The sequence below is a fragment of the Condylura cristata genome, unplaced genomic scaffold, assembly GCF_000260355.1.
Source record: "Condylura cristata isolate star-nosed mole 26May11 unplaced genomic scaffold, ConCri1.0 scaffold00018, whole genome shotgun sequence".
In the NCBI taxonomy this organism is placed as follows: Eukaryota; Metazoa; Chordata; class Mammalia; order Eulipotyphla; family Talpidae; genus Condylura; species Condylura cristata.
This window is the reverse complement of record NW_004567119.1, coordinates 29219863-29236981: the sequence shown is the minus strand read 5'-3', so window position 1 is coordinate 29236981 and position 17119 is coordinate 29219863.

Here is a 17119-nt window from a genome sequence, read left to right as displayed (position 1 = left end):
ATTCCTATCTCTCCTGCTGCTGGCCTCAGCAGTGTATTTCAGTAGATACACCTGTTCTGCTCTCTACTCCATCTCTAGTGAATCCTCTCAACCCTCACCCCCCACACCTCTGGCCTACACCACACCAGGCCTTGTATGCATAAAATAAAACCATATGTGTGTGGGTATGTGTGTGTGCATAGTTATATAGAGAGTAATATATACATGCATATGATTCACAGTATATTTTAACATGCATATCCCTTATCTTAACATGCAATGATATTATCAAATCACTGTCTCTTCTCCTCAGTCTTATGTGCTATGCCACGTATCAAAAACTTCAGGAAAAGGAACCCTACTGTCAATAAGTAAAAGAGATATAAATGGTTGAACTTTACAGTTAACTGGCTGAGTATTTATTTGAATTAAACATTGAAATGTGGCTAATTAAAGTCATTAACCTTTACATCAAAAATTCTATTTCACACTATGTACTACTCTGTAGTCACTTGTGGTTCAGGTGTTACTTAATTAAATATAAGACCAAGATTTTTTTTCAGAGATTCACTATTAATTCATTTATTAGGAGACCATTCACATTCCAAATAATGCTAGAATGTAATTTAATATTATTGTATTACTAAGCAAATTTCATTCTCAATAGTATATGTGTTTAGTAATTTAACCAAAAGAAATTGTTTCTATTAAATACAAAATATAATTAAAAGACATTCAAAGACAGTCAAGATTACACAGTATTATACACTTCCATTTTACTTTATATATTGTTTCTATGATAAAGTATTGATTTTAATGAAAATTGAGAAAACTTAATTGAAGTAACAACACTTTAATAGACAAATATTATGTCAGAACTTTTCTTCAACCATAGTAAAATTCTAAATATCACTGTGCTAACTATGCAATTATGTGAAATAACAGCTAATCTCTATAAATTTAACAGATAGATATATTGGAATCATAGCTTTGCTTCTATTAAATTAAACAGAAGTCTATCTTTCTATTGATTGACTTATCATCTATCTGTATTTAATCAAATTTGCCAATGCATGTGTGTGTGTGTGTGTGTGTGTATTCCCGATGGATGACTTTATTGAATCACTGTGAAGGTGAGTGTTTTGATCTACGTTTCACAAACTGACCCTTATATTAACATAAACTTGATACAATTAGCAAGATCATTTCTCTGAGCCCTCATACACTTCAATGAAAAACATGTACAAATTGAACTTCAGGGTGACTTGCTAGGCATCCTGGGAATATAATGGTAAAAATCCAAAATAAATTTACTGAATGTTTTGCAATATCTAAACTCAGACTCAACAGAATTGGTGAAGGGAAGAGTCAAAACTAAAATATTATCTAAAAATAAAATAAGCAAAACACTACTTTTTTTTTTAATTTATTTATTTATTTGTGCATACAGAACCGGGGTACAGGCCAGAGGCTCAGGGGCGGTGAGAGGCTTCACCAGAGACAGAGTGGGGAGCAGAACAGGCAGATCTACGAAGTACACTGCTGAGGGAAGCAGCGGGCGGGTCAGGAGAGGTCTGACACGTCATGTGGTCACCTCCGGGGCAGGTGGCAGGCGGGAATCGAACTCATGCGGAAGTGGCTTCAGATTCTCAGTGCTGTGCTTTAACCCGCTGCGCCACCAGGGAGGGCCGCAAAACACTACTTTTTTATGATTTATTTTATTTATTTATGTGAACAAGAACTGCAGTACAGGCCAAAGGTACAGAGAGTGAGAAGATTCACCAGAGACAGAGTGGGAGCAGAACAGGCCGACTGTCTGAAATACACTGCTGAGGGGAGCAATGGGTGAGAAAGGAGAGGTCTGCTGAGCCATGTGGGTCAAATCCTTCATTGTGGGTCTAATTCATGCTGCAGTGGCAGGTGATAATGTGAAAATTTTAACCCCTGTGCCACCAGGGAGGTGCCCCAAAATTAGTATTTCTGTCATAATGAACATCCCCTTAAAAACTAATGTAGTTGGGATATAGCACCTTCTAAGACCAAGTAAATACACTGGTTTTATTTCATTAAGTGGTAATTATTTTTTTCCTTAACATGTGGTCAAGTGGTGTATGTGAAGACTATTTATATGAATTGGGCTACAGCCAATAAACCATAGTATCCTTGAGGTATATTTGGAATCTATCAAAGCACAAGCCTTTATTTATGCATTTATTCATTCATTTATTTATATGGAGGAATAACATAATTTGGTAGAATGCAGTAATAGTTTCAGTTTAAAACATAATAATTGGATGAATACATTAATTAAAACTGATCACAGTAAGTATAGTTACTATTTGTACAGTTCCATTTTTTCGTGATGGTAAGTTTTATGGTTTACTCTCAAAACTTTTAAATATGTTAGATAGTATTTAACAACTATGTTCACTGTACTGTATGTTATGTTATATTCCTATGACATTTATTTTGTAAATGGAAGTCTGTATTTTTTTTTGCTGCTAAGCTGTTTATTCAAAGAGAAAAAAAATTGCTTTTAATATTTTTCTTTTCTTTTATAACAGTTTATTTTTACATCATTTTGTACATTTTTTTCCATCTCAATTGTAATCCCCGTGGGTTTCCCATCACCAAGTCACCCGTGTGCCATCACCATAATCCTTTTAATTAATTTTACCAACCCTCACTTATAGGAGGGAATTTAAGAGAAGCAAATAAGATGGGAGGGGGTATATTGTTATTAAAATTAAAAAAATAAAAATAAACAGACAATTATAAATCAGAGAGATTCTATAGGGGAGGGGGACATAGAGGGATCAGAAGGAGGGGAGATTATGGGGGACTATAGTGATGACTGGTGGGATGAGGGGAAGTAAACATTGTTGTAACTTAACATAATGTATGCAGATATATAAAAAATAAAATAAAAGTAATTTTAAAAATGTGAAAAAATAATAATTTACCATCCTTATCACCCCCAACCATCAATCTGTTCTATCTATAAGCGTGTTTTTTTCTTAATTTTTCATTTTATATCCTTTAAGAAAAACAGCTTATCATCAACGTATTGATATATACATTTTAAAATATATTCTAAAATATATAGTTGTATATATTTCTAAATACTAGTAATCAATATATACAGTCATATATGTGTGTACACATATGTATAGTCATGTAGTCATACACATGTATACATTCACACATGTATGTATTGTCTTTCACAGTAATGTTTTTTCCCTAGCATAGGTCCCACTTGTTAAACTATCTCTTCACAACTAATTTTAAACGATTTTAAACATACAGTTTGAAATGTCAAGTTGACATAGTTCTGAATTAAATAAGAAATAATGTTCTAAATAAATTTGCATATCTCCATGTCCATAAATCAGGACACTCAACCATATACAGTCCATAGAATAATAACTATTATCATTATTTAGTACAATTTTGCAATTATCTTCTAAGGCACTTTATATACAGGATCATTAACTTTGACAAAGCAATGTATATTCTAACAATCTCATTTACATTATTGGTATGGACTCTATTTTTAAGTGCTGTAGTTGGCAATTTCAATAATGTATGTGTTCTTCATTTTCCATAAATGGAGCTTTGTAGTATTTGTATAGTCACAGTTCAAGTGATTCGAAACAGATTAATAGAACAAGTATTAGACTCGATAAAGAAAACACTGAGAGTAAAGCAAATTACAATGGAAAGTTACTTGGTCTGTGTAATAAGATTCCCAAATTTTATAATATTTTAAAAGTAGTACATGCTATAATGTTGATTTATTTCTTGGTCTAATAAACAACATAATTTTGTAACAATAAACTAGGTGCTGGGGGGAGTATTATGCACTGAATGAACTCTATCAACTGATATGTTTCCATCCCCACCTCCAAAGAGGTGCCAAAGAGCTCCCAGATATCAAAGAATGTAAAGTCCTTCAATGCCATGTATATGTCATGTCCCTTGACTTCCTAAAGAGGGTTTCTGGAAACTAAGGATGTAGTGAAGCAGCCCTGATTGGGATGAAACCAAAACACATGTGCCACTCTCTTAGTTCTGCCTGTTATCAACATTGCTCTAGGGGTCCAAACTCAAGAGTCAAAGGTAGGATGCATTGATAGTTAATCTCTTTTTCTCTCTCCACGGGTTACCCCTCTTTTAATATCCTTTTCTGAATAAACATTTCATTCACTTTTCTATGTGTGCCTAAAGTAAGATCTTGTTCTAACTTATTAATTGTGCAGGTGAGGACTCCAGCAGCCAGACATCCCATTTCTAGTGTGGCTGCCCTGTTATATAAGCTAAGGCTAAGCAAGCTAAGGCATGGGAATTCACATACTGATAAGAAATGATCGAAAGTCTGTTTCTGAAGTACAGTTAGGGCAAAAACATAGCAATACATAAAGTACAAGAACTTTGGACATGACATCCCTGTTACTACAGAAAGTGATATAGTAAGTAGTCTTCCCTGGAACTACTTAGGAAAGTTGCCTTTTAGCTTCACTTAAATGCAACATCAATTTCATTACTTAGAGACAAGCAAAACAAGATTATTTAAAAATTGTTAAATAGAAGAGCAACTGAATTTAAGATGCTGGAATGCTTTAACAAAAGTATGTTCATTCATCTGAACTAGGCAATAGGAGAAAACTTCTGAATACAGGAAATGTATAAAAAAAATTTCATGTAAGTGCTTAAAACATGGCATATATCTATCTGATAGGTTAATAGAATATATTATATGAAAATACATTAAAAGGGATAAACTTGGCCTCCCTGGTGGCTCGGGGGTTAAAGTCTCAGTGTCATCAAGCTGTCTCCATCCACTAAAGCACTCAATCCCAGGCCAGGGAGATGATGCGTAAGGTGCAGCAGAGCTTCCCTGTCTCATCCACTGCTCCCCTCAGCAGTGGGTTTCAGTAGATTTGCTTGTTCTCCTCACTCTCTCTCTGGTGAATCCTCTCACCCCCCACACTTCTGGCCTGCACCCTAGTTCTTGTATGCATAAATAAAACATTTTTAAAAGTGCCAATACTGAACATGTATTATTACTTATAATATTTAAAGTGCTTAAAATGTTTCATAGATTTAATGAAGCAAACTGGCTTAGAACATTTATTGAAAGTTGCAAATGAATGCCACATTGGAAATGAAAGCAAGTAAAACATTTGGAACATAGACATTAGCTTAGGTATAGAACCAGTTATTAATATACTAGTAATGAAATAATGGTGGATTGTGTATAAAATATTTATGCATGTAAATTTTAAGATGTAAGTGTATGTGTAATCTTATATACACACAGACTTTACATACTTATATCGAATTGTTGAGGAATTATTTCAAGACCTGAGTAAAGATCAGAAAATTCAGTGCTTCAGATATATAAATAATCTATGAGGAATATATTGGATCTAGAATATAGTAAGAAGTTACTACCAGGTCCAAACTATAGACAAAACAGGAACTCAGTTAGGGCTTCTTCATGATAAAAAGTTCCTTCATTCTTTTTAAAAGTGATGTGCAGGCCCTCTCTGGTGGTGCAGCAGGTTAAAGCACAACACTAAGAAGCTAAAGCCACTTCCAAGTGAGTTCGATCACCACCTGGAGGTAATCCACATGGTGCAGCAGACCTCTCCTGACCCACCCGCTGCTCCCCTCAGCAGTGTACTTCATCCATGTGCCAGTTCTTCTCACTCTGTCTCTGGTGAAGCCTCTCACCACCCCTGCACCTCTGGCCTTTACCCCAGTTGTATATGCACAAATAAATAAATCTTAAAAAAAAAAAGAGAGAGAGATTTGCATTTTGAAAATATACAATGTAATAATTTGTTTCACCTCAAATTATACTTTATAAGCAGCTTTAAATGGAATATAATTTTATTGTTCTTTAATATACATGTTGTTTAGGAGTTAGGATTATCACATCAAATATACTCGACACTGTACCCCAGTTCTTATATGCATAAATAAATAAATCTTTAAAAAATGAATGAAAGAAGTAAAGGAAAATAAATGAATTGCTTGATCAATCAAAATTAGAAAACTGAAATGAATGAGAGTAGAAAACTTGAAATGTCCTATTAACATTTGCCGAATACTAAATACAATGTATTTCGGGAATGTTGTCAGGAATCTGTTCGAGATTTTTTTTCTGTAATAGCAATAGGTTTTTAATTTTTGTGACATATTCTTTATATTTTTCCTAATATAATTTTAGAAGATATGAATATGTTACTTTCTACCTTCACTTTTTCTATTCATTCATTCAATGCACATGAACATCTATTTATAATCTAAGTACTAGTCTACACAGAACAGATATAACATGGAACAAAGTAGGCACAAATCTATTATTTTACTATTATGCTACTCAAAATACCTTTTTTCACAAATGATATTGCTCCATAGTATGCCATGATATAAGAAGGAAATTATTATGCCCATTACACATATGATGATAAAAGATATAAGGACCAATAAAATGTCTAATTTTTCTAATATTATTTTAAGACTGGTCACAAAATAAAAACATTTTAGGTAATGTTTCTGGATTCACTATTGAAATTACCAAAATTCAATGCTTTTATTTGCCTCCTACACATGGTTTACAATGTTGGGTCCATATGAAAAAATGCCAAAACAAAAATCTAAGATACGTAAGATAAAGTACCTATTTCACCATCATTATTTTAAGATAATCTCCCTACAAAACATATTAAGCCATATCATCTTAAGCAGAAGAAAATTAGAAAACAGCATAACCTTAAAATTTTCTCTAGACATTGTGGTTATGAGAATGAAATTTAACTCTTGTCGTGTTTATTCAAAGAATGTATATTGACTCTTTGCTTAAAGAAGATGCCTGAAAAGTTTAAACAACTACTCGGAAGCAGTAAGTTTTCACAGTTGAGTAAGCACCAGAAAATTCTGTGCTTGGAAACACTGAGCATATGAGGAGAGGAGTTGGTGGAGTAGGCCATTGAAAACAGCAATTTAGAAGCGGGTTATGGAAGATCTCAAAGAAATAGTTAAGGGAACAAGTTTTCAGCATAAGGGGGAAAAAATGATATTCTTACAATAAAGAGGAAGGGAGGGACAAAGAACAACTGAAAGCCTTGGAGGAAAAGCCTGTGATAAATGAGTTCAAGGATAGCACCCCGGGTTCTCCCTGGTGGCACAGCATACTAAAGCTCAGCACTGCAAGTGAGCTGCAGTCGCTTTAGTGTGAGTTCAATCCCCAGCCCCGGAGGTGATTCACATGGCACAGCAGAACCCTCCTGACCTGCATGCTGCTCCCCTCAGCAGTGTACTTTGACCATCTGCCTGTGCTGCTCCCTGCTCCTTCTCTGGTGAATCCTCTCACCATCCCTGCACCTGTGGTCTGTACCCCAGTTCTGTATGCACAAATAAATAAATCTATAAAAAAGTGCACCCCTAATATTCATCTCCTTGGCTAGCCCCTCACTCTTTGAGACTAGGATTCCCCACATGACTAGTATCGCCCAATGAGCGAAGAACAGTTCCACAGGGAAAAGAAAAGGGGTTAAAGATCAGATCAATTAGGAAACCTACAAAGAAAATGCCTTGGAAAACTGTTAGAGCAAAATATATGAAGAAATGGGGTGGGGCTGTAAGGGGAGATTTAGCTTTTAAAAGAAAGAGAATAACTGGCTTAGCAATGAGAAAACTTTGACATAAGAATAAAAGATTGAATGAGTAAAGATATACAAAAAATATTGTTAGTTGGAAACAAGGAATTTATGCTGTTTGACATGAATCTTTTGCATCCAATGAAAGTGATAAGAGGCAGATTTGCATTTGGCAGAGACCTGGGGGAGGTCGACAATGGCAGCTGTTACCTTGATTTTTCATTTTGATTGTACTTCTTTTCTCCAAGACTTGCCTGCCCTTTCTGCCCTCATCCTAGGGTTCCACAACTGAAGATGCCTAAGAATTCAGCATCCTTTCAGGCTGCAGACAACCCACTTTGGGCTGACCCTGTCTGGCTGGGTATTTACTCACAGGGAATGGGAAACTTTGGGTGTTTACTTGGAAACTATTATCCTTTTCCTCCTTTCTTTTTATGCAAAGTAAATTTATTAAAGAACTTTTACATGAAATTTATTTTGTCTTTGTGCATAGGGATTGCTGGACCTTGTTGGAGGGCAAATTTGAGGGCCCCAGGGTATCCCTCCATCTGCCCACTAACACTTCAATTTGTGTTGGACTTGTCATCTTAGTAATTGCACATTTCAACTCGAGACTGCATTCATTCTTTAGTAAAATATCTAGCTCCATGCATTGTCTCTTTCATGAGATTTACAATTACCTATTTCGGATCTTTAAGAACTTTTACTTCTTCAGATATGCTTTTCTTTTGTTCTCTGTGCAAAACACTATCAGTCTTTGTTAAAATTATTACCAGAAGCCTCTCACACAAACACTGCATAGCCTGCTATTTGGTGTTTGTGTATGGGTGAAAATGCCCTGCGTCTTTGCATGGCTCATAACTTTTTGTTGAGAACTGAACATTTAATGTAGATAGTCTGGGCACAAACCTCTCTCGGAAGGTTATTTTTATTGTTGTTTGTGAATTGTTAAGGCTATTTTAGAGAATTCTATTTCTCTTACACTGTGAGGTCTTTTCTGTAGCTCTCACAGAGGGCAGAGTTTAGAGTGTCAGTTTTCCCAAGATGACAGTGATTTCACTCTCTCTTGGACTGTCTTTTCTACTGATCTCTTAAGCTGCCTGTCTCACCTGGTAGGAGGCTTCACTGATTACTAGTTGCTTCCTCTATTGTTTACAATGATTATCTGTGACTTACCTGCCTCTTGAGTCTGATCAAGTTACATTCAGGCAGGGATATTTTTTGAAGTCCTTCCTTTGAGCTGTATGCTGAACCATATGATCCCCAGTTTTCTCTTGCAATCTCGATGGCCTATGGTTTCCCTTGTTGCTGCTAATTAAGAAGAGCAATTGCTTTCAAGACCATCTATCAAGAGCTTTAACTTCTGCTCATTCTGTTTCAAATAAAGTCAATTCCCTTGTAAAGCGCTTCAGAGCTTTCTTTTCCTCTGGACTACTCTTCTCCTTGGAAAAAACCTGAGTTTTTCTCCTAGTGCCACTGACACGCAATGCATCTCAGTGAAAGGGGTAGGAGCATCACAGCACAATCAGCAGGCAGTATTTATTTCCTTAACAGCAGCTGCCTTGGATTACATCCCAGCATGCTATGGTGATCAGGGGCAGCTGGGAAGGAGTTTAGTGGCTGTATATTGAAGGTGAATGAACAATGGGAGAGAGATGTGAATGATGGAGGAAGGAATGCAAGGCAGTCATCACAAGACTGAGTCACCCAGAGGGGACAGGTAGAAGGGGCCAGTGCAGCAACTGACACAGCCATAACATCAAGGTCCTCAGGCACCAAAGCCCGATGTCCAGGATGTCCGGGATGCCTGGATGTCTCCAAGAGGTCCCAGCAGATAACAGACGGTTGGGGGCTGTGCCTGAAGCTCAGACTCAAAAGGTAAAAGACAAGGACATGGAGACAAAGCTCATCTGGAAATCTCCAGTCTTCTCAAGTTCTACCAAGGCTCACAAGGAGTGAGCCCCTCCCAGGAGAAACTGCCTATGTCAGGGCAGTCTCTGCACAGCTCGGGCAGCTGTTCCACTGCCCACCTGTGACCATGCAGGTGCTTCTTTCCACCCACTCTCTCCCTCTGCGGGCAGCAGCCTCCTTGCCTGCCCGTGACCATGCCTGGACTTCTCCGCATTGACCTCCCCCAGTGGAGGCCGCTCTCTCCTTAGGCCGTCTGCCTGCAACTATGCAGGCCTCTCCCTCTGCAAGCCTGTCCCTTTTGGGGCAGCTCTTCCTGCCCACTTGCACCTATGCAAGTGTCTTTTCCTCTCCTGTCTCTTTCTAATAAACTTCCTCTTTAAATATAACTGAGTCTCTGTCTCATGAAGAATCTTGCTGTGTGCTGCTAAAAGGGGAGTTCTGGTGAAGCCTTTCCCGGAGTGAATCCAAGAACCCCGAACTCAAAAGACAGCATGACAAGGAAGAGACACGAGAAAAGGAGAGACACAAGGGTATATAGAGAGAAGTTGTTCCTGAGAACCTGTTGTTTTGGCAGAGACACGGTGGCTGTTACTTTGACCTTGTGACGTTGTATATGGCACATTTGGAAAGTTGGGTCTTCTGTCCCAGCTCTCTTGGACTTGCGTAAACCTTTTCTTGTGGACCCCCCTCTACACTTGTGGTAAGTTGTTAGGGCTCAGTTGCTCCCCTACGGGCCGAGCCTCTTTGTTCAGGAGAGGATGAGTAATTTTTAAAGTTTTGTTGAGAATATATTATTTGAAATCCTTTCTTCTCTGTCTCTATGCACACTGATTCTTTTAAAAATCTTTCACACTAAAGTCAGCTTTTGGCCCTCCCTGGTGGCGCAGCGGGTTAAAGCATAGCACTGAGAAGCTTAAGCCACTTCCGCATGAGTTCCATTCTCGCCTGCCCCGGAGGAGTCCACATGGTGCGGCAGACCTCTCCTGACCCGCCCGCTGCTCCCCTCAGCAGTGTACTTCGTGGATCCGCCTGTTCTGCTCCCTGCTCTGTCTCTGGTGAATCCTCTCACCCTCCGCGTCTCTGGCCTCTACCCCAGTTCTCTATGAATAAATAAATAAATCTTAAAAAAAAAAAAGTCAGCTTTCTTTGCTTCTGGAAGCACAGACGGCCACACCCCTTAGGATGTGCACCCCAACAGTTTGTGCAAGCCCAGTCATGCACAGATGCCAAATGTGGTGCTACCTATAGCATTGTGCTCACTTCTCTGATGAAGCCACAGAAGAGCAAATGCACTTCCAGTATTTTTTACTTGTGTACTTTGGAAAGCGCCTGTTCCCAAAAGAAATGGGTGGGGTAAAGAAAAGGACCCTAGACTCTTACCACATTCACAAGAAATGTAACCTCTTCAATGCAGGAGAGAATAAGAAAAGCTTAAAGCCTGCCCCTCCCATCAGTTCCCAGTGAGAACTGATGGGATGGGCTTCCCATCTTTTGGTGCATACCCATCTTAGGTAAAGTTTGTGTGTGGGTGACCTGGGGGCCAATGTTCATGGAGGGAGCAGATCATGGATCATATTGTTACAGGGTACCCCACTGTGAATTGGGTTGCCTGTCTGTGGGTCTTCACCCGCGCGCTTATGATTCAGTCGTATTATGGACACACTCAAAAAGGTTAAGTAATGGATTTATTTATAAGGAGAAAGGTAAAGGAATAACCCAGGGAAAGAGGGAGAGAAACACAGGTTAACTAGGATGTTACCAGTTAACCTACCAGTTTTGCTGAATTGCACTCCACCAGCATGCTGAAAATCGATTGGGAGCCAAAACGATCAGCCGCAAACCACCAGGCCAAGAGACCCCCAGAGCCCACATGTCCGGTTTTATCCCAACCTGGCTGCTCAGCTCCACCCTCACGTCCCAGCGTGCTTCTCCTTGGTACTGATGGGATTTGAAGTTCCAGTATCTGGAGTGGGGGCGGAGTCCACGAAACCTGTACCTGTTACAATATGTCATATATCTGGCTATTCTTACAGATATATCAAAGATCTTATTGAATAAATATTTATCTTACGCTTTTTGGACAGTTTACAAAGACTAAGTGCTTACTTTTAATAGTCTCCACCAGCTTTGCCTGTTTTGTTGGCAAGCAGATCTGTGTGTTACTCAGATCAACAAAGCAGAAGTTGAGGTATCAGGGGAAAAAAAAATCCCTTAAAGTTATTTAAGCTGTTAAGGGTTAAGTATTTATTCCAGCTCAAACTGGTTAAACATTAAAGCAACCTAGAGGATCTTGGGAAACCTAAAATTATCTTAGGTTCATCGACATATATTTTCATAATAAAATCCCAACAAGGGGGTTTTTAGTGGTCACTGTTCTGAACACATGATTCCCCATTCAGAGGCATGATCTGGTAGTGAAGCTCAATGTACCTGAACAGCCAAGATTCCAGACATTCCTCCCTACCTACGAAATACCTAGTTTATACAAATCCTGACTCCCTCAGGAATGGGAAACAATACTTTGGGAGCAAGCCTAAATGCCTCCTTTTCTGATTCAAGTAACATAATTCTCTCTGGCATGCACCTCTGGTTTGGTGGATGGGCTGGCACAGACCCAGCAAGGTGCCCTTCATCCTTGGTAACATCTAAAGTTTGCAGGCTGCCAGGAAGGAGGAACCTCCCACAACATCATGGAAGTGAACGCTAATTAACATCTTATTACAACTGAAGAGGTGGAAGATACATTGTTTTAAGCAAGAATAGGACTTGCAGAATCAATGTTATAAGGTTAGAGAAGACTACATACAGGAATGCTTTTATTTAGCATCTGCTCAAGCATAAATCTAGTTTCCTATGTCTTATACAGAAATAGTAAGATATATAAATATAGAGAGATACAGATATATAGTAGATGAATCGATAGCACTTGCTATCGATTTTTAAGTCTACTGAATTAATAAATACATCTAAAATCTGAGCAGTGTTAATGGTCTCTGAATTTGATCAATGCTCTAATTCTAGCATGACTGAACTATGATCCTTTTCATAAAAAATATGCTCTGTTCCAACTAAACCTCTATTTGTGTACTGGAACACTTTAGCAGTCTCAACAATTACTTATGATCCACAATAGTGTAACTTTTTATCATTCATATCTGTCAATTTCATATTAACAGTGATTGAACTAGACCATCTCTTCACTGCTAGCAGGGATAAAAACCCATCATATACCTCTATGTTACACCTCTGAAAGCCTGTTATTTTTGAATGGTGACATATTGTTTATATTTGTAGATGTGTGTGTGTTTTCTACAACTGAAGCATGAAAATGCTCAGTGGTATTTGCATGGCGTTTTTTTTTCAAGAACCAACTTTATATATGTGCATCTCTGCTCACGCTCTGTAACTTATTCAAAAATAATTCCAATTATATTTAATCTTTTATTCTGAAATCATACCCATGATTGTGCAGCCATCTGCTTGATATATTGACTTCAGTCTACCCACGGAAATGTGATTGAGTTTATTCGATTGGATACCAGAATGCCTGCTACAGTATATTTACAGTTCATTTATTTCTGTGCTATCACTAGTTTGTGACTGGCAGGTCCATGGCCACATATACAAAAGTAAATCTCAATTCTCTCGAGTTGTCTGCCTAGAGTACATAAAGAATTAGAAAATGCTTGGTATTTGACCTACTTTTTCACTCTGAGTTTGGGGATATTTGTTGTCACATTTAAAGTTAAACACACAGCTATATGTGCATATTGAAAAGATAATTCTGTTCTTGGCTATCTGAAATAGAAAAACAAAAGAAGCACACACAAGAAACTAACCATCATTAGAACATGACAGAATTCCAAATCTTCTTTTAAGAGAAAGGAAATAATTTGATTATTCAGTCTTTAACACAAACTACCTTAAATTACAATGCTCCATCTTCAAGCAAATACATTACACTGGAAAAAAAAATGACTATATTTGGTTAGTGAGATTATCTGTATATTTTTAGTATAAGATGGATTAGAACACTACGAAACAAAATTTAAACAAGTAACATGTTTCCATATCTGCAACTGTGATCAAAATGATGCTTAACGGATCTTACTTTCTTTAATAATAAGGTATAAATAACTGCATATCCTGACTTACAGACTTTTAGTGGGGTGTGTATTAAAAACAACCTGTATCCTAACACATACAGATAGTTTAATATTACTATAATAATAATCTAGTAATCACACTCTCTGATGTATTATGCTTAGCACTACTTGCTTTCATGGGCATATTATGTTGGTAGATATTTAAAGAATCATAATTGCATTAATGACCACTAGCACCTTTGAAAGTGGTAATGCTACTTTAAAAGTGGCAAATAAATATGTTTTTTGATCCAGTTTAACAAAGGAAAACTGGTGTTTTATTTTTAATTAAAAGAAACTTACAGGCCCTCCCTGGTGGCGCAGCGGGTTAAAGCACAGCACTGAGAATCTGAAGCCGCTTCCGCATGAGTTCGATTCCCGCCTGCCCCGGAGGAGACCACATGGAGTGGCAGACCTCTCCTGACCCTCCCGCTGCTCCCCTCAGCAGTGTACTTCGTCGATCTGCCTGTTCTGTTCCCCACTCTGTCTCTGGTGAGGCCTCTCACCGCCCCTGAGCCTCTGGCCTGTACCCCAATTCTGTATGCACAAATGAATAAATCGTTAAAAAAAAAAAAAAGAAACTTACAGATTTGCCTTCGATTTACAATGCCATATAAATTCCAGGGGCATGGCTTCCTACCTTCACATTGCGTATGTCTCACTGAAACCCACAACCAAAGTTTTAGAATCCTTCACAGGAGCATATTTGTCCCTTCCGGCCACTCCTCCTGTCACCTTTCCTTTGTTCCTCTCCTTTTCCCTCTGGAGCCACCACATTTTTCAGAGACTAAGTCATTTTTCTTGTATTTTGTTAGCACTTTTGGTCTGTATATTTATATCCACATATATATGAAATCATTGAATAGTTGTCTTTTTTTTATTTTGATTTATTGTCTGCAGCATAATCACATCAAGATTCACCCATAGTGTTACAAATGTCAGTATTTACTTTTTATACTTGAGTAGTATTCCATTTAGTATGTTTGTACACACACACACACACACACACATCTCTTGGTTTTTGTCAATAATGCTGCTAGGAGTGTGCATATATATATATATATATATATATATAATATATATATATATATATATATATATAATTCTTGCTTTCATATTTTTCATATAAATACCTAGCAATGGTATCACATGGAAATGCTACATTTACATTTCTAAGGATTCTCCATAACATCTTTTACAGACATTACAAATTTATATTTCCACTGACAATGTAGTAGAGTTTCTTAAAATGGGATTTTGAAGATAGGAGGGAATCCGAGAGAATCTATCCATTCATCTTACTTTTAGGCTATTGTGACCAAAATAAGTAAAGGTGATTTGCTTATGGTAGAAATTTTTCAGGGAAAAAAAAAATAAATTAGGATGTGTCTCCAAATATTCTTGTTAATTCTCTTTCGTATTGTTATTTTATATTAATCCAGATTATTCTAAGAGATGAATTAATTGAACTACTAGTAGTTCTGTTTCTATCTCTATATTTGCTTTTTTTTAATTCAAGGGAATTTTAGTCTTATGATTTATTCAGTTAGATAAAATATCACACTCTCAGTAGAAGCTACCATTGTGAAGGTGTGTGAAGTTTGGTTACTAATATTGTTTAAATACTTATGCCACTTTATACGGATTGAGATTATAGATATTTAAATTTGAAAAAGAAAACAATGCGACATGGATTATCAATAGGAAATCCATTCTGTTGATTAGTCTTAGCTAGGTAAATAGTTCCTTGACTAGTGGAAACAAGACAACATATAGGTTTAAGATTGGAGTTGGAACTGTTACTTAGAGATAGAAGTTATCAATACAGCCAAACATGACCATTTTACTACAATAGCTCCTATATCTCCCAGTTTCACTATACCTTCCATTTTGTTCTTTGTTTTAAAAAAGATAAGAAAAAGATGATGTGAGAAGGAAGGCATCCCAACAATATAAAATGAAAATGATTTAGCAGATGTCGTATAGAAACAGTGTGGAACACTCTCAGAAAAAACACCTTTGCCATTTTGACATGGATAGAAATGGAGAGGTATAATCGAAGTGAAGAAAGTCAGAAGGAGAAAGACAAATACCAAATGATTTCCTCATGAATAAAATATAGAAAAACAAAACAAAGGAACAGACTAAACTAAACAAGCCCTAGAAGTATGATGATAGAATTGAGTGGGCTGGAGTAACAAAAGACACAGGGATTCAGGTAGACTAAAATGGAGGATTATGGGTCCACTGGTGGTAGGTATGGAGAGGTGTGAACCTGTATTATATCAGTATTATAAACCAGTATCACCTCAACAAAAATATTAATAATATAAAAGGGAATGTACCATATTTACTTGCACTGAATTTAAAGAAGGAATAAAAGCTTCAAGGTAACTGTAGTAACGATGCTATTTATTAATTTTCACAGTTATCTTAATAATCTAGAAACATACTGATATGACTAATAATAATTAAGCGTCTATATGTGCCAATCTACATAGTAAAGATGAAAAAAATAAAGTGCACTCTGTTAGGACTCAAAGTCTAGTGGAGACAGAAACACATAGGTAATTGATAAAAGCTACTAACTTGAATTAGGTAAGTTCAAAAAAGATGAGAGATGAGTGCTTGTCTCTTGTGGGAGGTGAGAAAATAGTAGAAAGGATCATTTGATCTTAGTAGTGCATGTGAGTAGAATTCTTTTGAGTTAAGGAAAATGGGAATGGGCATCTTTAGACAAAATGAATAGTATTTACCTAAGTGTAAGCAGTAAATCAAGCAATTTGGCTATCAAGTTTTGTTTGTTTGTTTATCTTTGATTTTTTTTCCTTTCAGGTATCAACAGTGATGATGTTTTTTTTTTTGTTTGTTTGTTTGTTTCTCCCCTTCAGGTAACAACAGTAATGATATTTAGGCTAAAATTCTGTTCAACATGCAATTTTTGATATTTTTAATCAAAATATATTTCCTGGTTAAAAATAAGGTTTTAACAAGGAATGACAAACAAAAATCTTGTGGATAGATTCAAGTCACAATTTTCAAAATTATCGGGTTACACAGGCAGATAACTAACTGATAGAACAATGCATAAAAACAATCTCAATTCCTTATAAAATCTGTAAGTTTTTATACAAGGTCTTAATTCTAAAGTACCGATAGTATGGAGTAATATTAGGAAAATTTCTAAATAAATGGATTTTTCAGAATTTGGTTCATAAATCCCACTTTCAGAAGCCTAAGTTATCATGTGCTCAATTTTCATACAATCATTTAAATTAATTGAATAATGCTTTATCAGTATTCATTGCATTCTAGTTTATGATTAGCTATTAGTTGTCTGTTGTCGATGAGTCTATAAATTAATCAAGATATCTAAAAAATGTATATAGTAAAGCATTTCTTTCCCATTTTCCAATA